Raw genomic sequence first — 24799 nt, 5'->3', positions numbered from 1 at the left:
AATTAAAGAACTTTTCTAGTCCAGACAGTCCAAGGTAGGTAGGAATCTATTTGCATCTTTGATGATAAGAATGTTGTTTTCAAGCATTTGAATCAGACTAAAAAGCACCTGTCCCACTGCACCCTACCATTACTCAAGGAAATAAAACCTCCTAATCTCCTTCCAAGTACAAAGTATTCACATATGTATCAACTGAGATTTAAAAAAAAAATAAATTTTTTAAATCAAGCTATAAAATAACTGAGGGAGGCCCACAGTTTGTTCTTCTAGCTTCTAGGATTAGTAGAACTCCTTGCGCTGCACCTATTTTTATATTAATGCCTCAGAGGAAAAAAAACCCCTTTTTGTTCTCCTGCTCCATCCCCTGGTTTGACAGCTTGGAAGAAATGAGAACTGTGTCACCAAATGGTAACTCTTCCAGTCATAGGACCAGCTACAGCTGGGAAACCTTTAGTGGATTTTTACAGGGCCTGTCAAGAACAACATTTTTTTTCCACACAGGGGTCACCATCCTCTATTGCTTAGTGTCTCCAGCAATTAGCTACAAGCCTGATGAGCGGGTTAAAAGCTTCCAGACAACCCTCACCACCACTTTCCTCACCAAATATCATGAGGGCTAAAGTGTTGACGTTGGTAAATAAAAAACCCATACAGACTACCCCTGAAAAAGCATCCATCAACATCTCAAACCAGCACACGCCACAGCTACTGTTCAGGTCAGATGCTGAATTTCAGAAGACACTTCTGCAATCTCACTTTAGCAAGGACCTCGTAGTAGTCTTCTTGTCTCATTCCACCCCCCACCCTTTTTCTTCCTGGAATCTTTTCATAGCTGGGGGCATTACTTGTGCTTTACATAAAACTGTTATTCTTCCAGACACTTTGCCTAGCTCGGGCCCCTGGCATACACTCTGGTGGATGCTGTATTAGTTAGGGAGACAGCAAGAGGAGCAGGACCAACAAGCCTGATCCGGCAGGAGATTTCACATTTGTGCAAGCAGTGTGCAGGATCTGCGTAGACAAAGCACCTTCGACAGCTACAGACTCCTAAGAACAAAGATGAACCTTCCCTCCTCCCTACTCCTACCCGTGGGCTATTTCACATCAGTAATGCAGATAAGCTGTTACAAATCCTTTTTCTGTGATTCATCAAAACTTGAGTGATGCCACCCAAAAATGTGAAATACTGCTTTATCTTCCTTATTGCATTGTCTTTGTCAAGCCCCAGGCGCTGCTTCGTTTTTATAAGTACTGGGGAATATAAAATCTCTTCCCTTTTAAAGAACCCGTGCCACTAATTCACATTTAAAGCATAAACAAGGACAGCATCTTCAGCACACACCCCTCATCTAAGCTGTGATGTCGCACAAACGCAGCGCGTTCATCACAGCACACCCTCTTTTATTGGAAGGCCTGAGGGACACACAGCTCCCACTCCGGTTCTTCCACGCCTCGGGGCGAGCGAAGTAGGCTGCTGGTTACAGGAAAGACGACCCGGGGATGCCTACCGGGACCGGTCCTAGCGGGGCTGCCGCCGCGGGAATGCTCCGAGCCCAGCCGGGGGCACCCGGACTGGGGACATCCCCCCCGCCCCTCTCCTGGCACGGCACCCCCTCCCCGCCGGCAGCGCACCCCCCGCCGCGGCACCTGCCGCCAGCCCCCGCGGCGGGGCGCGGAGCCCACACCTGCCGGCCCGGCGGCCGGGGGGCGCCGGGGACGCGGGACGGGGACGCGCCGCCTCCGCTCCCAGCGCCCCGGACGCGCTCGCACGGCCCCGGGCGGAGCGGGCGGCTCCTCCGGGCAGCCGCCGTCCCTGCCCGCCCCGGCGCCCGGCTGCCGCCGCCCCCGCTCCCTCCTCTCCCCTCCCCGCCCCTCTTCTCTCCCCTCCCGCCTGCCCCGGGAACAAAAGAGGCCGGTGCCGCAGCGGCCGGCCGGGCAGCCGCGGCAGGCCGGCCAGCGCCCCGGCGGCTCGACCGCGCCGGCAGCCCCGGCCAGGCCCGGCCCGGCCCGGTCCGGCCCGCCGCTCCCCGGCCCCGGCCCGGCGCTCCCTCACCTGGGCCCGGCGCGGCGGCGCGCTCAAGGCGGCGGCATGGCGCTCCCCGCCCCGGACACGGCGGGAGGCCGCCCGGCTGCTCGCCACCTCCCGCCGCTCCCCGCCCCGGCTGCCGCCCTTACGCAATTGGCAGCGGCCGCAGCCCCCCCGGGGCGACGCTCCCCGGCCCCGAAAGGAGGCGGCTGCGCCCCGCCGCCGCGGCCCCGCCTCCCGCCGCCCCCCGCCCCCGCGTCGGGGGAGGAGCCGCGCCGGGACCGCCCCGCCCCGCGCCCCGCCCCGCGCCCCGCCCCGCTCCGCGCTCCGCTCCGCGTCCCGCTCCGCCCGCGGAGGAGCCCGGAGACCCGCGGCAGCCCCGGCCTTCGCACCCTCTGGGAGGGGGCTTTGGGGGGGGTGTGGGGGGGTAGCGGGAGCCGGCACGGGGAGAGGGGAGCGGGGGCAACTTCTCACCGCTACCCTGACCCGCGGGTCTCCTCCGGGCGGCATGGAAAAAAGCTAAATTATAGCTGGAATACCCAACGCAGCGTTAGGTGCCCACGTCCTGTTAAAAAAAAAAAAAAAGAAAAAATAAAAAGAATAAAAAATAAAAATCCACGCTATAAGCGAGCAGGTGAGGCCAGTGGAGGCAAAAAGAGTTCGCGTGTACGGGAGGCGGCGTGCTGCACCCCCCGCCACGGCAGGCAGGGACACGCCAGGTAAATCCGGGGCAGCACGAGTGAAAAACAGAAAGGTACGAGGCGGTTATCATTACATGCAGGCTTACTGGGCTGAAAGGGAAGGGAGATTAAAGTTACTTACGAGAGTCGTAGCCCTGGCAGTCTCTAACCTGGGAAAAGAGCTGGCTGGAAAATCTGATTCCGTTTTCTGGGAATTTTTTTTTTTTTTTTTAGTCTGATTTGGAGTCAAATTAAACCCCGAAATGTTCAGAATTTCAAGGAACTAGTGCCTTCAGCTGTTCCACAGCAAAGAACATCAATCTGCTTTAGAAGCTCGGAGGGACTGTGAAGATCCAGGACTTACCTTTGCTGGGGACCCAGAGCTCCAGGGCACCTCAGCTTCCCAGGCTGTCAGCTTTGATGTAGATCTGACTACGGGCTTCTTCTCTTAAGTTTGGGACCTCCCACCGTTTCCAGTTGGGCCAAATAAAAAAAAAAAAAAAAAAAAAAAAAATGGGGGCAAAAGGCGCCCTGGTCAGAATCGAGATGCTTTCAATGAAATGCTTCGGGAAATACAGCCAGCGTTTTCCAACATAATTGTTTCCCTGGGATAATTCCAGACAGCTGGAAACGAAGAGATAACTCATTTATATTCCTATAAACGCTGTCCCACGTAACTTCAGTTCTAGCGAGTTCCTCTTTGTTTACCAGCAACCGCAGCCTGTGCTTGCTTACAGCACTTGGAGACATCTAGTGACTAAACAATAAACTGCACATCAACTTCATCGCGTCCGAAGTTCCAGTGACTGTACTAGGGATGCCTGACCGGCCGCGCTTTGCCAGCGCTGCCGCGCTCAGACCGCCGCTCCGCCGACAGCAGCCGCAGCTCCGCGGGCCGCGGGGGAACGCGCAGCTGCGCGCAGGGAGGCGGCGGCGGCTCCGCGGCACGGGCTGAGCTTCAGGCCGCAGCTTTCAGCCCCGACACGTAGCCAGAGGTTTGTCTGGAGAGACACAAAGGGGTTTGGAACAATTCCTAACTTGCCCGTCTCACTAAACCGCAGCGAAGAAAACCCTTGGGTGTACGAGCAAGGCAATCTCGTCTTCGCTTTGATCGTATCTCCCTGCTTATATTCCCCTCCTCTTCAGCTTAATCTTTTTTTTGAATGCCCAGGAGCACAATCCTTCTAACACGTGTGATGGTAAACCTTTGCCTCATTTCGACAAATGCACATGCAAACTGACTATTTACATTTGCCAATGACTTCTGCTGAAATAAAACTGAAAGTAGTTACTCTTTGTTTAACGCGAAATTCAAGCATTTCAGCTGAAAAAAAATGCCCAGTTTAAATAAATACATAAATAAATAAACAAATAATCAATAGAGCACTGGACATCCATTTTACACATGTAATATATTTCTCATGAAATGCACGTGTCCAATTATTAACTCAGCTGTCTATGTGGATGGACAAACTGTGTTCATGTACATTGAAACTGTAGCAAATAAGTGGTAGATGTACTGGTTTTACTGCATACACTGGTTTTAGTATGTGTCTGACCTTCTGAAAGTTGCTTTTTTAGTATCAAACACTCTTTCAATTATCCTTCATCATACAATCCTGTATAAAAAGTAATGCTGAATTGTTCCTCAAGAACGCCAACTGTAACAAAATGTTCATGTGATTTAATTTGTGGACATCCCTGTCTTCCATAAATTATTTAGAGTTAAGCCTTTGCTCTCCTTTGACAAATTATTTTCACTTAATGCAGTACTTCCACAAAAAATATCTTCAAAGGTGATTTTGCCAGATGGACACGTTATCTTTCCTCATTAAATAATAGAACTAAACTCTTCAAATGTGTTACTCTTCCAGTGCTTTTAATTTTCATTAACACAAAGCACTGAGTACCCACTGGAAGGATAGGAGTTCAGGAACAGAAAGTATTTACTTTTTATATACTCATATACGGAATGAAGAAACACAGACTGCTGATCAACTTTGCCAGTCGTAAGCCTGCAAAGGGCTCATTTCAGTGATACCTGGGTAGATGTTTGCTAGTACTACTATATGGGGGCATAAAGTAGAAACACTTCCACATACTTTAAGTATTCTGAAGCTAAATATATTGCATTATATATGTATGCATGTGTGTGAGTGTATATATTAGACAACACACAACGCATACTTGTCAGCCCTAGGCAAATCACAAATACCTGCGGAGCCGCGGATGAACGACACGCCGAGACGGGTTCAACGTGGAAGATAGAGCATCAATCAGCGTGTGTCTTTATTGGTCCAGGGTACATATATTTATCCAGACAATGATAATTATTATGCCTACTAGTCACTAGCTGATTGGCTTAAGCTCTAAAGGCCGTATTCACACGGTCCACCTACTTGCAGTTAGCTAACAGCACAAGCTTCTCATAACACTCAGTTTCTCAGGCCACTATTTCTAATTCCTGTTTTCGACACACCACGGTACACAGGGCTGAAGCGTCCTTGACATTCCTCATGTATCAGCAGCTGCGAGCAGCTGCAGGCAAACCCCAGTGAGGCCCAGCATCAGCGAGGCAGCATCAGCCCCTAGAACAGGCTCTGATCGTACAACTGCTCGGTGGGCTCAGGACCCTTGTCTCTGAGCCATTCTCCAACAAATACCTGTTAGCTGTAAAAATACTAGATCTTTTACAGAATGGAATTATCATCCAACAGCTATATTTTTTAAAAATTTTGGGTACATTTGCATGAAACAATCCCTAAATCCTGTGGATATGCAAATGTTTGCATTTAAGGATTGCCTGAGTATTTGAAATCTCTGTATCAAATCCAAACGGCACACTGAAGCACCTCTCCATCTGGTACGACTTCTTTCTTCATACTGCTTTGGGTTTAAACAGACAAAACCTTGTCCGAGTGTATAACCCAAAGCTTAAAAATAGCAAACTATAGACTTGAAAGAGGTCATTAATGCAGTCACTATGGGCTGATGATTTCAAAATAAGCAAGAAGGAAGCCAACTTTTGTCCTTCTGAACAAAAAGATGTACTAGGAGAAGTGGTAAGTATGTCCAGTTACTAGATAAAATTATGTCCTGTTCTCTGAATTCCCATTCAGATCCTTGCAATTCAGAAAATCTTACTGTTGGTCTATTGAGATAAGACAGCAAACATACATAACTCTTTCCTTATTTAAACCTTTTTGGCATACGTCCCAGGTGCTCTGTGGTAATACTTTTTCCATATAGTAGCTGTGTTTTAAATTATCATACTAAATATGCGGATTTTTTAAATTACCTCTCTGGGACTTTAACACATCAGGTGGCAAAAAAAAAAAAAAAAAAAAAAAAAAGTTGAATTCCAGAAATAATACAGAGGTTGCCTAGGCTGATAGGAGGTTTGCTCTTGGTAAAAGCCTGTTCCTCCTTTGACATGCTGTGCTTCAACCAAAATTAACATCAGTTAACAAAATATAACAACAGTTTATGAGAGAAGACAAGAGTTTAAAATGCATACTGGGGGAATGTAGGGATAATTTGTGACCAGGTTTTAGTAGGGAACAGTTTCAATGTACCACTTTCTCTTGCACTTTGGAGGATCATGCCTTTTTCTTTGTGCATGTCAAAACAAACCCATATACAACTCATTTGCTTTTTGTAGGTCTATGAAAAAGTGTGAAGAAAGTTATTAGAGAATTAATTTATTATTACTGAAATTAATAACATTAAAAGCAAAAACCCCAAAAACCTGTGTTATGTGGCAAACACTTTCACTCAGGAGTTTGGAAGTCTGGGCTCAGTCCTTACCTATCTTATACAGAAAGTCTTTTAAATCAATAACAATGACTCCCCCCCACAGCAGTGATGCTGACAGAAGATATGGGGCCTCAAGACTGCAGTATATTCTCTGGGTATTTCAAGGATTTCACTAACCTCCCACAAGCTTCCCCTAATGACCCACTACTGAGTTCTGCCTAAATTCTACCCTTCATTCTCCCCCTCACTTTGGCTGTTACCAAAAATTTTACAGTGGATAAATGTGTCGGAATTTCAAGACTCTAGGTCATATGAAGATGAGAAACCGTTGAAACCCAATAACAAAAATGGATACATTTTTAGAGACTTTTAGATTTTCTCCTCTGTAATCAGACACTGACAATGAATCAGCAAAATAATTCCAAAATTCCTGTGAATGAAGGGAGTATAGACTGCACGGAAAGTTGAAAGGAGGATTCACAAATTAGTTTTTTAAAAGAATAGTTGAAAATAAAGAGCAAACAAGAATGAGGTGACTGTGAGGAACCAGATATACACAGATGGAAAACATGAGGGGAGCAGATAACTGAGACAAAAGGAAAAAGAAAAAAACCCCATAATGCAAATACGGGACAAGAGAGCTGTATTTTGCCTTTTATACTTCTCCTAATGTGCAGTTTGATGAAAGACAAAATGCAACAAAGTCATATTGTATTAATTTTTAATATCATCTCAGTAAAAGTCACAATTCCCTACCAAACCAATCCATCCACTCATATTAAGAAACACAGATAATATTTTCTCATTGTGTTTACATTTTAGTTCAATATTATTAAAACATGTGATTGGGATTATCTTCTGTATTCAAACACTTTTTCCTCGGGAAGGCTTCCCTTGAAAGGTGTCCATCTTCCAAGTCACATTGATGTTTATTTTAATGTGAATTGGGTTGACGTTTATGCCAATTTTACTAGCAAACTGTAATAGTAAATATGGCTTGCATTTAATGGGAATATTGATGGAAACCGATTCCTAAATGAGTTACCAGAAGCATAACCATAAGGACTATCCATCCTATTTGCTTGTTTGGTCAAGAAGCATAAGCAATAAATAACCACATAAACTATTAGGCTAGTCAGTCCCATGAGCATTGAGTTTGGTGTGCTGTGCTCGTAAGTCGACAGCCACAGTCTACAGACCTTTACACGTTTGTCAGAAATTTTTGATATACAACAGATTATGAGACATTTCACAATTCATAAGGCAGACTAAAAATTGTTAAATACATAATTTCCTACAAATTTCTTGCCAGAATTTATTTGACACTATTTGGAATATCCATGATCATTTGTGTTTCATCTCAGTGCTTGATGTAATAGCTTTAAAATGATGCACATAATAGTTCTATGCAATAAATTTATGTCCTGAATTTTTATGTTCTTTGTTTTTACCTTAACAGAGATTGATTTTGGTTAAGACTGCGTGAAATTTACAAGAAGAAGAGCAGAAGTTAAACCACAGACTTCTGATCTGCATTCACATTACAAAAATTGTGTTGTTTTAATCTTGGAGACAGACTGAGAGTTTGACTTTCACTGTAGAGAAATGCATTTTAAGTGCTTTGCTTTTATGGTTATTTATTACATATCTGATTGAAAAGACAATATAAATACCTTCACAAGTATAAATATTCAGGAATATTACATAATTAAAAAGAATGAATAAATACCTTTGGAAAAAGAACAAAGCTATAATGCTTCTAGATCGTTGCCAAAACCAGATGTGAAAAGTGCTGAAAACCTGTATTTGCTGGTAGCTCACTTCCTCCAAGAAGAAACATACACAGGTAGGAATACTTTTTGTGTCTTTGAAAATGTAACAGGTAAATTGCAACCTTAGGACTCTAAGGTAATGTTCATTTCTGTGGCATTAAATCCAAGTTTGAAACAGAACTTTCCAACAAACACTGCAAGACACATTTCTCGCACAAGTTGATTTGTTAATGCAAATCTTTGTACAAAGCTTTGGGCTCTCAACTCTGATTGAGACCACAGTCCTCAAAATTATACTCTTTTATAAAAACTTCTCTAAAATTCAGAGAAAATACATTTGACACACTTTTACATGATATTGTAGAGTAAGGCAGTTATGTTGCTTACCTTGTCTTGTATCAAAACAATCATATGCATACGTAAAACTGAACGGGTTTGTTTCCAGTAAATTTTCAGTTTTCTGTCAACACAGTGTGTCACCAAATGGCTTACTGAACCTTTTTCCTTTTGGGAAAGAATGAATACAAAGGCTAATCACTGTTACAGGAAAAGTTATCTGTTGGGTTCCCTGCATAGGATATCATCCTGACCTTTTGTTTTTCACAAAAAACAGGAATTGAAGTGTCTCACATGAACGACAGCCAAATGTAAAAACAAGAAGTATTCATTTGCCCATCAGAAATGAATTGTTTGATTCTCAGAAGTGCATTTGCAGTGCTGCAGAACATGTATCACCTTAAGAAGTTCAGGTTGAGATATTCAATAGTCCTAAATATCATGACACTTTTTCAAAGTCAGCTCCTAAAACAAGAGCTTGGAGTGAAAGCACCATGACCATTACTAGCTTTGCAAATCTATTAAAAAAAAAAAAAAAAAAAAGTGATATTAAAATAGGACTCCCTATAGCGGAGCAGAGGTTCATCTAGCAAAGTAGCCCGTTTCCAATAGTAGCCAATGCCAAGAGTATAAAAAATAGTTAAGTAAACATACATCAACACTTCATGGACTACTTCCCCATCTTCCAGTGATTTGCAGCTCTGTGTCACCATTGATATACTTCTTTTTACCAGCTTCTGTTAAAATAATCTTATGCTTTCTAAATTTGTGTAAATTCCTAGCATCTGTGCCATCCTGTGACAAGGAGTTCTGCAGCATAACTGTTTATTGTAAGAAGAAATACTTCTTTCTGTTGGGTTTGGAGTTTCCACTTGTTTCATATGATACCCCATAGTCCTTATGTTGAAAGAAACAGTCATTCCCTATTCACCTTCTCCATGACGCTCTGTCATGTTCTTCCATAATCATCTCTCTTCCAATCTAAACATATTAACAAAATATATTTCTTTGACCATTATGCCATCCTTACTGTTCTTTTACCAGTTTTGCTGCATGTTTTTTTAAAGATGACAGAACCAGAATTGCAGTAGGCACCAGAATATGGGCACCTTGGAGTACCAAATCTGCTTTCTTTATATTCTCTTCCCTCCTCAAACCATCTCTAAAGCCTTCTTGCTTTGTTGGCTGCCACTGAATATTGAGCTGATGTTTACTTAGTAGTATTCATTGTAATGCCAAGACCTTATTTCTGAAGTGTAACTGTTCAGAGCTGGTAACTGTGAACATAAACTTTATTTAAGATTTCCTAACAACTTGTAAGCACCACATTATCAAAATCATACCAGTAAGATTTTAATAATCTGAATCTGCCATTCAGATTGTGTGTTCTGGTTTTCTGTCAGCTACAAAATAGGAACAATGCAAAAATTATAACCTTTGCAACACACCAGCTCTTTTAAGAAAATAGAACATCACTTTCCTGTTGTCTCCTCAAACACTGCCATTTAGTTTTATATAAACAATGAACAGAAAAAAAAAAAAAAAACAAAAAAAAAACAAACAAACAAAAAAAAAAACTAGGAAAAGTCCCTAATAAAGTATATAACATGTTCAAGGCAAGATAGTGTTCTGAGTGCAAGCTTGCCATTCCTTATACTCTTAGAGATAGATACCATTAGGTCAGGAAGGTTCTTTTCTGCTGACCCCTTAGTTTTCCTTCAAGTTCTCTTGCTACCAACTTATTGTTTCTCTCTTGCAATTTGGTTCCACTCCCTTCCTCTTTTGGCTATTTATTGCAGTAGAAGCACATTTACTAAGCAAGCCAGATGTACATATTGGACTGACACCAACATTTTATAGTTATGTCCTACCTCCACAAAATTCCATGGAGCAAGCTGCATGGAGCAAGAGGACGGACACACACACACAAATGAAAAAAAAAAAAAAAAAAGAAAAAAGAAAAGACTACAGCTAGGAACTTCATGCTTGTACATAATGCATCTCAAACTCAGACAGCAAAGATTTCTTAGGCAATTATTTCTCAGCTGAAAATTCAACCTGAGCATAAAGATAGCATAATATGTCAAAGCAATTTTCTCTGTGTCTAGATTAGACAGAGCACAGACTTTATGGAGATTAAAAATTTAGCTGTAATTTAAGACAAGTGCTGGGAAAAGCAATGCTATGGTTGGGGGTCTATGAAAAACCCCACACAACCAAGGCTTTGGAGAATTGGAGGTAATGACTGCACAGGAACAGACATTGAACAGAAAAGGTCCTGCTGGCTTTATGTATCACACAGCCTGTCTACAAGACTCATTTGGCCAATGTTTTCCACTGAGCACAGTGATTCCTACCATACATTTACATTGTTTACAAGCATAAGGAGCGGCTGAGCTAATACAGTGACTAGGCTTTCCATGGGTTCAGACTAAAACTCAGGCAAGGCCTAAGCAATGCAGCAGCTTCTCATTGGCCTCTGCTGAAGGGATGAACTTCATGAAGGTTTTGGATTAAGCTTCCACTTGAGAGCTCTGATGAGAGCTACTTATAATTTCAGAGAAGGAGGTATTCTTAATCAGGACTGGTTGGAACAAGAAGCTGTCTGAGACTGGGAAAATTTGTGTCCTCTCCTTGAAGCACTCAGTAACTGGAACATAAACCCTTAGACATTCACAGTCCTATTAACCAAAAAGGCAAAGAGTGGGATACTGTTTTTTCCCAAAGCTATGGATGATTCTAGGTTAAATCTCTTGCTATGCTCAAAGGACTGTTTATTACACAGTTATGGAGATTATCAGGACATTTGTTATTTTACTTAATTTCAGTTATCTATTATCTAACACTTTTGACATTAGTGTTTCAACTCATACATGTGTCAGGAGATAAAAACTACATCCTGCATGTAAATTATTGTATCAGGTTTTCATGGCAAGATTTTGGTAGCAGGGTGGCTAACATGGTGGCTTCTGTGAGAAGATGCCAAACATTTTCCTCATGTCCAACAGAGCCAGTGCCAGCCAGCTCCAGGACAGACCCACTGCTGGCCAAGGCTGAGCCCATCAGCAATGGTGGTAGGACCCCTGGGATAACACACTTAAGAAGGGGGAAAAACTGCTGTGGAGCAGCAGCCAGAAAAGAGGAGTGAGAATATGTGAGAGGAACAACTCTGCAGACACCAAGGTCAGTAGAGAAGGAGGGGTGCAGGTGCTCCAGGTGCTGGAGCAGAGATTCCCCTGCAGCCCGTGGAAAAGACCCTGGTGAGGCAGGCTGTGTCCCTGCAGCCCATGGAGGTCCACGGTGGAGCAGATACCCACCTGCAGCCCGTGGAGGACCCCATGCCGGAACAGGCCTGAAGAAGGCTGTGACTTCGTGGGAAACCCACACTGGAGCAGGCTCCTGGCAGGACCTGTGGCCCCGTGGATAGAGGAGCCCACACCGGAGCAGGCTTTCTGGCAGGACTTGTGACCCCATGGGGAACCCATGCTGGAGCAGTGTGTTCCTGAGGGACTGCACCCCTTGGAGCAGAGGAAGAGTGTGAAGAGTCCTTCCCCTGAGGAGGAAGGAGAGGCAGAAACCACATGCGATAAACTGACTGGAACCCCCATTCCCCATCCCCTTGTGCTGCTTGAGGGGAGGAGGTAATCAGGAGTGAAGTTGAGCCTAGGAAGAAGGGATGGGCGAGGGTAAGATTGTTTAAGATTTCGTTTTATTTCTCATTATCCTACTCTGATTTGACTGGTAATAAATCAAATTAATTTTCCCAATCAGAGTACGTTTTACCTGTGGTGGTAATTGCTGAGTGATCTCCCTGTCCTTATCTCAACACCACAAATCTTTAGTAATTTTTCCCCTTATCCTGCTAAGGGGGGTGGCTGGGTGGACACCTGGCAGCCAGCCAAGGTCAACCCACCACGATTATATAGTAGCTTCACCTTTGTGGTGTGTCGTTTTAATTGAAAGAATTAAGAAAAGGCTTTTTCCTGTTTATTTTGCATTTTTGATAACAGCTTACCTCTAGTCAGCTTCACAATTTGTATTGTCTGTCACAGGTAATCAGGGAAAGAAAACACTTTTTCAGAATCAAAGAAATGTGACAGTAAGTCATAAATTGTCTGAAAGCCAGAAAGTACGGAAATAACTTTCATTTTTAAAACATCTTCAATGTAAAACTTTGACATGATGTAGAGATAATTAATTAAAATGAGATGATGGACACCAATGTCTTTGCATACTGTTATTTCAGATCGCTTCTCATAGGATAACATTAAATTTGAAGCAGTACCACCTGATCCATCTATCCTGTATAGCAAATACTCAGTGACATGTTGCTAGATACAAGTCTAAAGAATTAATCATTAGTAATATTTTTTTTTTTAAATGTATGGCTTTATTCATCTCCAAAGTTTAGGCTTTGGTTTACCACTCCTCTCCCGTCCCCCCCAAACAGGATCCTATTTTATTTGCTGTATTTACAATTCAAAGTTTTTAAGTTCCTTGTGAGATACTATACAAATATATTTAGGCAGTCTTAATATCTGCCTTGGAAAGCTTGCAGCTCTACAGTTAAGTTTCAAAATACAAACTTCACATCAACCTAATGACAGAGATTGCTGACTGGTACAAAAAAAGATGTGAATGGCTTCCGTATGTCTCATGGGTGCTAATCCTGAAGTAATCACTCAGTAATCACATTTTTAAGGGAAATATACCACACTCCTGATTGGAAAAAAAAAAAATGTTAGTATGGCTGCTAACTCTCCATCACTGTTAGTGCCATATTCCAATCCAAACCTAGAGTGGAACAGATACTTGCTATCTGGAATTGCTTGTCTGGAGAATGAGGTTTCTTCCTCCCTTTAAAACAATTTCACTTTCATCCTGGTATACATGATGTCCCTTTCATTAGCCAAATTTTCAAATGTTTCCTCGATGAGGAAGGCAGACATAGAGTTTTCTCTTTCTTACTCTGTCAATAAAGTGCTGGCTTTTTCATATGCGTTTGACAACACCTGAAACTTCCAAAGGAGGCCTGTTTCTTTCTTTGGACTACTCTTGAGCTAGAACTCAAGTTAGAGAAGCATTTAAGGTCTGAACAGAACTGTCAGAAGGCAACTTTTGTTTCCCTTAGACTTGAACATAGACAATGAATAAGAGCAACCTGGAAAAGATGATGATTCCTGGACTTTGCACAGAAACTGGAAGGAACAGAAGCTTAGGACAACGTTCTTCATGGCGTAAGGCTCTTCTAAACATTCAGATAATGCTAGCAACAGAAAAGCTGCATCTTACTATGGACCAGGTAGCTCTAGAGCATGAGACCACTACATTTACAGTCTGGCTGACACTTAACATTTAATCTTGCAGTTGCAGCACTGAAATCTCATCTGGACTACAGATGGCCTAAACTCAGAGAAGTGGAATTACAGGGGCCAAAGCTGTGATCTCCCCTGTCACATACCTCAAAGTACCCATCAGTTATGACCTCGGGCACCTGGCCTTGGCCTCTCGAGCCCCAGCATGCAGAATCTCAGAACTGGTCCTTCAAGTAGCAGGACATAAGGAAAAATGTAAACTCAAGCACATTTGGTGTTGTCAGCTCCCATGCTTCTTTCATTAGCTTGAAGTTTAATTAAATATCTGACTTAAAGTCTCTAGACCCTATTCTCTCTAGAATGTTATGGCTACATCAGAATCTAAACTTTCTTTTAAAAAAATAAGTATTTTTAGATTCTGTTTTGAAGCTGGAGCTTGGCAATATAACTTCTGTGTCCTTTGCAGGTTCAAAACGCAGGAGGTAAACAAAAGGGACCAGGCTTGGGTTAGCTTGTCTTGAGGGAGAGGGATAAACTCAGGACTTCTTGTGGTCCAACATATGCTTTTAATATACCGGATTGGGCTGGCCTTGAGTTCACTAGTGCTTCCTTGTTGGAAAGACTCATAAACATCCTCAGGGAAATAGATCCCTTATAAAACTTTACAGAATGCATTCTATCTGGAACTAAATTCCAGACACACTATCTATACACAGCTCTATAGGAAACTTTTTTTTTTTTTTTTTAAATTATCTCATTGATAATATTGTTTCTATTTCACAATGCTGTATTGTCTTCCTATTGTTCTGCCAGTATTGTCTTACAAACAGTACGCTCATTAAATACTACTTAAAGGGTAGCAGACAGCTAACAGGATACAGACCCTTTTATCTTTGAATCAACTTCAACCAGTACTCCAGCAGATGAATTTAATGATGAATTTGTGTTTATAAAGTGAATTAAAAACAAAGAGCAGAACTGCCCAATGCCACTGTGGGGAAGCATACTGAAGGCAAGCAATCTTAGTCCAATTCTATGCAAATTCATGTCTTTTTTTGTAACATTTATGGTCTTATTTGGTATTCTCAGTAGAAAGGTCAAGCCCGGAAAGATTAAACACATATTTTCGAGATCTACCCATTCTGGTCCTTAAGTCATTAACAAGGACTGTCAATACCATTGATGGACTCTTTCAAAAAACCATGCAAAATGACAAGGAAGTCAGAAAAAGCCACAGAACTGCAAGTACATATCCAAAACCTAAGTGTAAATTCATCTAAAGAGGGTAATATAATTCACCAATTTTCATGCTGGCATAAATTCCTACATTCCTACAGCACTCAAATTCAGAGCCTTTCCATTGAACTGATGACTGTATCACCTAATCTGCTTGAAACAAAGATTTTTTCAGCCTCGAATGTTAAATGTATTAATGTCTGGTAATTCAGCTATATGTCAGCAGAGGGCATAAAGTAAATTAGAAAACTTTCAACTCTAATCTAATCTAAAAATACCTTTAAATAATCCATTGTTTTAGCGTACTTTTGTTTCACTAATAACATTTGCCTTTTGTTACTGCTTGAAATTGCTGCTGCTAGGCGTAAGAAAATGAACATTATAAACATTAAATGTAAATGTTGTTAAACAGAAATAAAGAAATGTTCTTCAAATAGAAATCTGTTTATCTTCTTATAGCTCTTACCTTCCCGTAACTGTTGTTATATGAATTTCCCCAGGAAAACACATGGGAAGATAACAAAACAAAGGCAGATGTTTGCAGACTTACCCTTCTCAAGAAAGCCCAGTATGATTTATTACTGAAGTTTTGAATGTCACATTAATGTGTTACATTAAATACATTTGAAAATTAAGAGTCAACACATGTAAATAAAGTTATCTCTGAAGCAGTTAGTCTAATCTTATCTGTACAACTGAAAGCATGATTCAGGTCTAATTCAAAGAACTCACACAACTCACGTTAATTTAATGATCCTACTTTGAGAAGAATTTTCAAAAAATACAAAATACTTTAAACTGAATAAAATTCTAAATGTCTTTAGCAAACACTTTTAGGTCTAATTTGGTTGTAGCAGGACTAAAAATTTCTAAAGTCATGTCCACTGCTTTCAGTAAGATGTCCGTATTTTTGAAAACTGTTTTTTGTCCTTGTAGCTGGTAAAAATAAGACGACAAGAACCTAGAAAATTCAAGTGTGGCCCAACTAAACAATCATATATTTGACTCTGACTGTCCTAGTTAGCTATATCAGGATCTGTTCCTGTGCAGTACTGGAAACTTAGATTCCACTACCACAAAGAGCCGAGACAGCTCTGCACCTCGTGATATCACCAAGTCCATCAGAAATGTCAGCAATAGCTCTGGAGAGATCTCATCATAAAGCTTTAGATATTGCATTAGGGTCTAGACCAGTTGTCTCCAAAGTGTGTGTGTGTGTGTGTGTCAGGGGAGGGAATATACCCCAGGCTGAGCAAGACAATCCACTCAGATACAGGAATATGTGATTTTTACCATGAATAAATAAAATATTTTAAAATAGTGTTTGTTTCATCTTTATCTCATCCTTTTTTAAAATGTGTATTTTGGCATATGCTTTATAATGTACATATTAATACAATAGTACATGTATATAATTTATAAATAATTGTACATTTATCAGGCGCGTATGCTCAAAAATATTTTACTGATAGAGGTGTATAATCAAAAAATATTTGGAGACAACTGGTATAGCCCTAGTACAGTAGTGGTATCAATGAATAAAAACAAAGGATGTGCCATCATTACACATAAATTGTCAGAATAAACTAATTCTCTAAGGAGATACAATGAAACATAGAAATTGGAAAAAATAAGTAAATTTGTAGGGTGTTTCCCCACCTCCTCTCCTTTCTGCTTCCTTTTATTTTTCCCTTTTCCTTCTTCCTCTCTGTTTTTCAATATATTTGGCACTTCTCCAGCTACTGACTTCTCTCCACTCCCATTTGGATTAGTTACATTTTTCTTTCAAGAATGTTTTATTTTATAAAGCCAAAGGTTCTTAGTTCCTCTTATCTTTTTCTTCTCATTTCCCTTTTTCTCATTTTGCCTACTTCTGTCATAATCTCTCCATACTCCCAGCATCTCCTCTTTTTGTGTCTCATTCCACTTTTTTTTTTTCACTCCTCTACCTAACCACAAGCCCCTTTTATCTGAATCGCAGACCCATCTTTGGGCCTTCCCATTGCCTGTTTCCTTCCACCCACCCTCCCCACCCTTAACTGTTTTCCCTTTTCCCCCATTGGACTTTATATTTTCCACATCCTCTCTTTCCTGTTATTTTCTTTTCCTATAACAAGATGGAATAGAAATACTCGGGAGCAGAGGCATGCCTTTGTAGTGTTCTGTTTCCTCTATCCTTCCGGCTACCCTTTCCCTTGGCAACAGATCTCCCCTTACGAAAGCAGGAATAGCTGACCATTTGCTGCAACAAGTCCCTTCCTGTCTGAGGTCCTCTATGCTACTGAAATGCAGAATACAGCATGCAGCCAGTGGAGCCTCATCCACTTGTGGCAGCAGGCTGGAAGACTTCTGGGAGGATGTCCTGGCTTGGGAAGCATAGGGACAGCTAGACGGAGTGCAAGAGTGAAAAAAGGGAGCAGGTAAGAATCTGCAGAAAGAAACAGGCACGTGTGCATCTGAGCTGTAGCTAAAGAACAAAACAATCTAAACCCAAGGAAAGACTTTCTGTATTCGCAGGTGGCAATTACATGCCAGAGCACATTAATTCGAGTACTGTTAAAGCAGCAATCATTGCAATAAGCAGCCTGGCAACATGCCACTTAGTGGTGAAAAACGTCGAAAGTCTGAGATCATTTATTTAGTTGTTTCCTTGCTGCTGCCATTTTCAAAAAGTCATCACCCTAGATGTTTCAATATACACAGTGGTATAAGAAATTATTAGTTATAGTGAAGCGTAAACCAAAAAATATCAGTGTAGATACTAAGGCATTTAATGCTTTGGTTTCTTAGAAAAAAAATCCTAGTTAAAGGGTCACTACAGGAATTGTCAATGTGTATGCACACCTTTGGTCAAAAATACCGCATCAAAGAACCGTAGTACACAGCAGATAACTTTACTAACAAGATAAGCATGAATATTTAAATTAGTCTTCAAGGCATATGCCAATACGTGGTTTTATCACTTTAATTGTGTTAAAAAAGTCTAGAGTGGGTTGGAGAGAATGTTTTCCTTTTTTGACATACTTCCTTCTAAACGTGTTTTTTTCTGAATGATTCTATTGCAGAAACAGTGTCAGCACCCACACTCCATAAATATCCTTTTCTATACTAATGGCCTCAAAAGTCAATAAAACTACATCTGTAGAGGTATTAATCTATAATGTATAACAAGTGCTAATTTCTATATTTATACACTTTGGGTCTTCTCTCTATCATATTATTTGAAAGCATGTACACATTTTCAGTCATGCAGTTTCTTTGTGCACCCTAATTACTGCTTCTCAAACAGGACAGCAGGGGACAACTAAAATGATTAAGGAGAGAGAGCTCTTGCTTTAAAAATAAAAATGAAGTGAAATCTGCTAGGGGTAAGACGGGTAAGGTGATGGCAGAACCATTCACTAAATCCTGCAAACATGAAATGAAGTACACTCATTTAAGAGTGAAATTTTTAGGAGATGGATTTAAAACAGAGAAAATAAAGTACTTTATTTAGAGTAATTAAATTCTCGAATTTGTAGCCATGGAACAAGAGTACTAAGAAGTTCAAAAAGGGGATAAACAAGTTTGCATACAAAAGATAAGCAGATATTAAAGGGCATAGTTTTGGATGTACCCTTCAACATTTCTAGTTATGTAATTTAGGATGCCAGCAGAGTATGAGAAGATCTGACAATAAAGAGTACCTGGGGTCCACAAGCTCCTTCTAAATAGCATCTTCAGCTACCACTGTTGCAGACAGAATACTGGGACAGATGAACAATTTACCTGACACACTAGGGCACTTTTTAAGAGAATTTACTTCCAAGGAAAGCATTTACTGTGCATTAGTTGCTAATCTGTTTGCACATTCTGACCCAGGTGTAAATATGATACAATTAAAGGAAAGAGGCATAAGTAATCCTGCATTTATTGTGGGTAAGGTCACAGGGTTATTCCAGAAAAACTGACACATAAAAAATTCATAGGTTTGCTTAAGTAAAAACTTTATTGTGCACCCTGTTGCTCCAAATGCAGCCTACATAGTGCAGAAAGCTGCAATAATATAAAATTTAGATATGGAAACAAATGTCTGTGTTTCATAGAAGCCTAATGGAATGGATCTGCTTCCATCACCATGACCAAATTGCTTCTTTAATTAGACATATGTAACCGGAAAAAAAACCCTATGAACCATAAAAGGAAAGCACAGAAAAGTACTGCAGGCAGTTAAATAATTCACTAGGAATAAGAGTCAAATCCTTGGCTATCATAAATGATCACACGATTGAATCTAAAGAAACTATACAATTATATGACAGCTATTTTTTTAACAGTCTTCTGTACACTGACAGTGATATATGGAAATGTGTATATTTAAAAATATTAATCAAATACTTAAACAAACACACACCTATACCTTAGTGATTCCTGGTTACTTATAAATCCAATTGTTCACTGAAGTCATACAGTACTAACTACAATTCTGAATGAGTGATAAAGTTTAAATAAAAGAACAACAAAATTACTATTCAGCACATATATTCTCATGGGTTGCCAAGCCCTCATATACCATACACAGAAAAAGAGACACAACTTGGCCCAGAAGAGCTGTTGAACACAGATGAAGCAATAATCAGAAATGAGTCACAATACTTTGTTCACACATGAACACTCTTGTTCATGTATGACTTGGTTTTAGAGTAGCTATTCCCCAAACATCCATGTAAACAAGTCTGTTTATGCAAATTTCTCTAGAAAGCAAGCATAAATGTCACAGAGCAGAGTGTCATGGGCAAATACAAAGTGATTTTGTTATTTGTGAACAATGCCTTATGTAAAAAGTATCCCCTTACTAAGTAAAAATCTAGGATGACAACACCACATTGTAACAGCACAGTCTGAAATGATCATGGCTTAGATTTAACATTTATCTTATCCCCATTATTCTGGAAGTGCTGCCAGGACTGGATATTCAGATATGCCAGTCCTCATGGTTTTATCATGCCTTATAATATCTCAAGTCTCTGAAGAGCTCCAGCTATTAACAACTGCATCTCAACTTCTCCTTAAAACAGAACCCCCTAGCCTTTGTGACTATAAAGAAACACATAAAATACAGCCTATGTATCATCCTAACTTTTAGAATTACTCCAATTCTTTTTGTTCAGGAATCACGACAGAATGACAGGTTATCTATTACATACCTGCTCTGATGGACAAGCTGAAAGACCACTGAGTTCTATGACTATGGCAGAACAGGAACTCATACATTTTTAAGACTGCATTTTTTATCCATCCTCCTGTTCAGGCTCCAAGCATATGGTCTGTGTTGCACTGCTTGAATGGCCACAAAACTTTTGACAAGTAGTTGCTTTTATTCAAGCTTGTTGCCAACTACAAACGATATTACAACACAAAAGGAATGCCAGTAAGCAAAACCCACAATACTTTGCCCTTCCCTGTACAGCATGCTACAAAAGAGCTGGCCAAATACCAAATAAAGTAAACTATGTTTAACAACATCGCATGCCACCTTGGCTAGCAGAAAGGTCTGAAAACCACAGTGCCTCTTGTCAGCAGTTAGGTTTTATTACCAAAATCTTTTGTAAATGTGCTTCTAATGAAGTAAAGTATTTCCATTAACGTAACAAAATAGCATCATCCTGGGAGGGCTATACGGTCCTGTTCCTGTTCTGAATAGCGTGCGGCATCTACTGAATGGACCTAGTCAAACTTATTTTAATCAAGATTTGGGGCAAAAATCATGATGTATCATATGTTCCTCCAAATCAGTAATGCTTTGAGAAAGCTGCTGGTGATTTTGAGTCCACACTCTCCTTATGATGGCTTACATCCCTTTTACGTTTAAAGTGTACTTAGACTGTACTATCTAGAAGTAGATGACTTGCCCAACCAAGGACCTCTGTCTGCACGGCTTAAGATGCTTGAGAAAGACTTGCGCTGCTGTTATACATCTTCAAGATGCTAAGTAAGTTACTGATCAAGTGACATAAAATGGTATTCTAGCTTAAGACTTATATGGATCTTTGGTTTGATTTGGTTTTAGAACTATATGGCAAACCCACTCTTTACCTGACTCCAGAATAAAACTTTGGTGGCTTTGTAGTTTTGCAAGACAACAATGTCCCTACATGACAGCTTGATTGAATTCCTAAAGATATGCTATGCTCTAGGAGACAACAGGGCAGAGCCACCTATTTGAGATGTATTTTCTAGCATAATAGGACAGTAAATTGACTATCTCATCTTCAATAACCTCTATTCCATGTCTTCTCTTCAGTGCTGAGGGTCAGAAAACTATTTGCTCTCTGTAAAAAAAAAAAAAAAAAAAAATTGAAAATGAAATGTTAAAATTACAACCATTCGTATGATGCCTCATTTACCAACCACAAAACCTCTCCTAGGCAACAAAACCCTTTCAAGGTTTTCTAATTATTTTGAAATAGATTATTAGACTACGATACCTTACTAATACCTCTAGGGAGAAGTTGATGCTGAGATACGTTTTTTTAAAGTTTACCTCTGTCACTGGCAGAGTAATCAATTTTTAAGAACACTGCTTTTACACTATCTTCTTTAATAAAGCATTTTCCTTGACGTTTTACCAGAAATATGCTAGAATTTTACTTTGTTTCACAGAAAGAAAGAGCAAGAGGTCTTACCTGACAAAAATAATTAAAAATAAAGGAAGAAGGTGGTATAGTGCAGAATTTATTATAATCATGCAATAGAACTTCTTCACAGGGAAACACTGTTTCTTTCTATGGCTGTTTTATAATTAATATTCTCTCAACACAAATTGGTTAGGAAGTTCCATATGTTAAGAATTCTAAGGCTATTTCATGCTGAAATTTCACTGTGGTGCTACTCAAGCTCAATGGGTTTTCATACTAATTCTAACAATCGGAAAGAAGCCAAGTGTATTCTGAAATGTTTAAGTAAAGGGGAGCAAGCCCAATGCACAGTTAGTAGCTCATGAAAAACTTTTTTTCACCCTTATGAGACTATAAGCAACTTTTCATTTTTGTTCTGCATACACTATTCCAGTGAAGCAGAACAAGCTTTACTAATTTTATTAAAACCCAAAACAACCCTGTCTATTCAGTCTTCTCTGCTGCTTGCCAAGCATACAGGGTAATAGGAGTTGTGAATGCAACGTTCCCACTTCTGAGAATGTTTAAGACATCTTTCAAACACTTTTTCCTCTTTTCAATATAGCATGCCTATACTTTATATCGAGCTTTTCAATCTTCTCTTTGTAGCAGGGTAACAATGTGATCTCTGATGACATTGTGGTGTAAATTTTGGTATTAGCCTCAGTCTCAGAAGCAGCACATCAAACAGTGGTAGTCTCAGGATTAAGAGATAAAGCAGTATCTGTAGCAGACTTTTTGTTGCCTTCTGTTGCTGAAAAATAACCATCAAAAGTAGGGAGCAATAAATGAAGATAATTCTTGTAACTCATTCTCCACTTCTAAGCTGGTGTACTGTGACAGCACACAAATAGGAGCAGTGCCAACCATCTAGAAGATTTGCATGCCATGCTTCACAAAATCACAGAACAGCTGAGGTTGAAAGGGACTCCGTGAGATCATCTAGTCCAATTCTTGTGCTCAGAGCAGGGTCAGCTACAGGGAGTAGGCCCAGGGCTGTGCTCAGCTGGCTTCTGAGTATCTGCAAAGATGGGACCTTCACAGTCAGGTCCAGTGTTTGACCACCCTCACAAAAAGAAAAAAAAAGTTGTTTTCTGGTGTTCAGGTCATAATATATCCTCGTTGTTTGTTTGTTTGTTTTTGTTTGTTTGCTTTTTTTTTGTTTGTTTGTTTGGTTTTTTTTCTGTGTGCTCACTGCCTCTTGTCCTTTCAGTGGGCAGTACTGGGAAAAGTCTAGCTTTCTCTCTCTCCTCCCCTCCCTCATGGTCAAGATCCTTCCCAACCTTTTCTTCTCCAGGCTGAACAGCCCCAGCTCTCTCAGCCTCTCTTCCTATGACACGTGCTCCAGTCCTTCAGTCACCGCAGTGGCCCTGCTCTGGACTTGCTCCTGCACATCCCTATCTTCCTCACACCGGAGAGCCCAGGACTGGACCCAGCACTCCAGAGGTATCTTCACCCCCAGTCCCTTCACAGGAAGGATCACCTGCCTTGACCTGCTGTCAAGTCTCTGCTTGATGCAGCCCGGGATGCTCTTGGTGGTCTTTGCTGTAAGGGTGCACTGCTGGCTCATGGTCAGCTTGCTGTCCACCAGGGTTCTCAACTCCTTTACTGCAAAGCTGCCTTCAAGCAATCATGCCCCTACTTACACAGCATACTTTTTCCTCAGGTTCTCAAACACTATTTTCATTATTTTTGTCTTTAAAATATTAACAATGCCTACCACATATTGAGAAAAACTTGTATCTGTAGGACCTGGAATATTCCATACAGAGAGGTACCAAGTAACTAGCCCTGCTACACAACACCATCCAATTAAAAGACCCCAAAAGTAAACATGCATCTTTTTTTCACTAAAAAAAGCTTGAAAAGGAAAGCAAGTTTGAATCAGTCAAAGAGCAGTTAACTGAACATACACTAGAATGCTTTGCTGACACAAGCACACAGTAAAGAGAGGGGAGATATTTTATTTTTAAAATGTGTAGCTGGGAATGCAAGACAGGAAAACATGTCCCCAAAGACCCCACCTTTAGAAAATAATCTCATGTTTTACATAAATAAAGTTGTTTTTAAAGCTGATTTGTCAAGGTTTCCAGAACAGAAAAAGACAGTTTACTGTCAAGTATTTGTCTCAAAGAAAATGCTCTTTTCTTTTTCCCTAAAATACAAACATTGTCTTGTTAATGAATGATGAATCAACTCTTATTTATCATGAGACAATTGGATTTATAACATAAAACAACAGGCCATTGTCACTTTCACCAGAACCATAGTTTAAAGATAACCACCACATCAAGTGTTTTCCTCCTAGCTGCAATAGCTCAGTTTCTTTATGTCAGTAACAAGTGTACTGCTATGAGTCTCAATACAAGCTAGGCTGTGACTCAAACCAGTTTTAAATTCCTTCAATAAACAACTTGTCTGAAAAATCTTGGTGTAAAATACAAATCAAAAGAAACTAACAATAATCAACCATACATAAGTGGTCCCAAAGAGACCAGAACATTTACTCACCAGTGTAATCCAACACAGCTGCATCTACTGAAGACAAAACACTGATAGTCAGGCCTTTTGTTCTGCTTCAACAAAACACAGAAACAAAAGCAGCAGAACTTCTATGCCACCTTTTCTGTCTTTTCAATTACAGGGTGCCATAGTATTCCCTAGCACAATCAGTTCTTGTGATGACATTTGATCATTTGCTTGTAGTTTGCAGTACTATCAGCCAATCTGTATCACTTACCATTGCAGTTCTACATTCTTTATTTGAGAATTTCTGAACAGGACTCTCAAAACAGATTTCATTCATCACAAAGAAAGAACTTATACACTTAATGGTAAATAATTCCATCTAAATCAGATATAGTGGCTGGAAAGTAGTAAGAAAATTAAATCAAACTGTGTGTATATACAGGATGATGTAATAAAGCAGAGTTAGAGATCTATTTAAACACACTTCCAACTGCAAAATCTTGGATTAGGATTAAAATCTTTAAATCTAGTATTATTGCATCTGAATACTAAT

General features: G+C 40.4%; 1 protein-coding gene across 4 annotated transcripts in view; it reads right to left on the bottom strand.

Annotated features, from left to right (window-relative positions):
• Positions 1 to 3143, bottom strand: part of CEMIP2 (cell migration inducing hyaluronidase 2) — a 49929-nt gene extending 46786 nt beyond the window's left edge. Inside the window, exon 1 of one of the 4 annotated variants that reach the window (XM_033010327.2) lies at positions 3071 to 3143. The gene's annotated coding sequence lies outside the window, so the exon portion shown is untranslated. Of the gene's footprint in view, positions 1 to 1342; positions 1365 to 2053; positions 2183 to 2500; positions 2539 to 3070 lie in introns of those variants that run through there. The other 3 variants (XM_033010342.2, XM_042787864.1, XM_033010347.2) reach the window with 3 other exon arrangements.
• Between the last annotated feature and the right edge of the window lie 21656 nt (positions 3144 to 24799).

This window comes from Tyto alba, unplaced genomic scaffold (genome assembly GCF_018691265.1).
Source record: "Tyto alba isolate M040663 unplaced genomic scaffold, T.alba_DEE_v4.0 Super-Scaffold_13, whole genome shotgun sequence".
Lineage (NCBI taxonomy): Eukaryota > Metazoa > Chordata > Aves > Strigiformes > Tytonidae > Tyto > Tyto alba.
The sequence above is the reverse complement of the archived record's forward strand: the minus strand, read 5'-3'. Positions and strand labels throughout refer to the sequence as shown.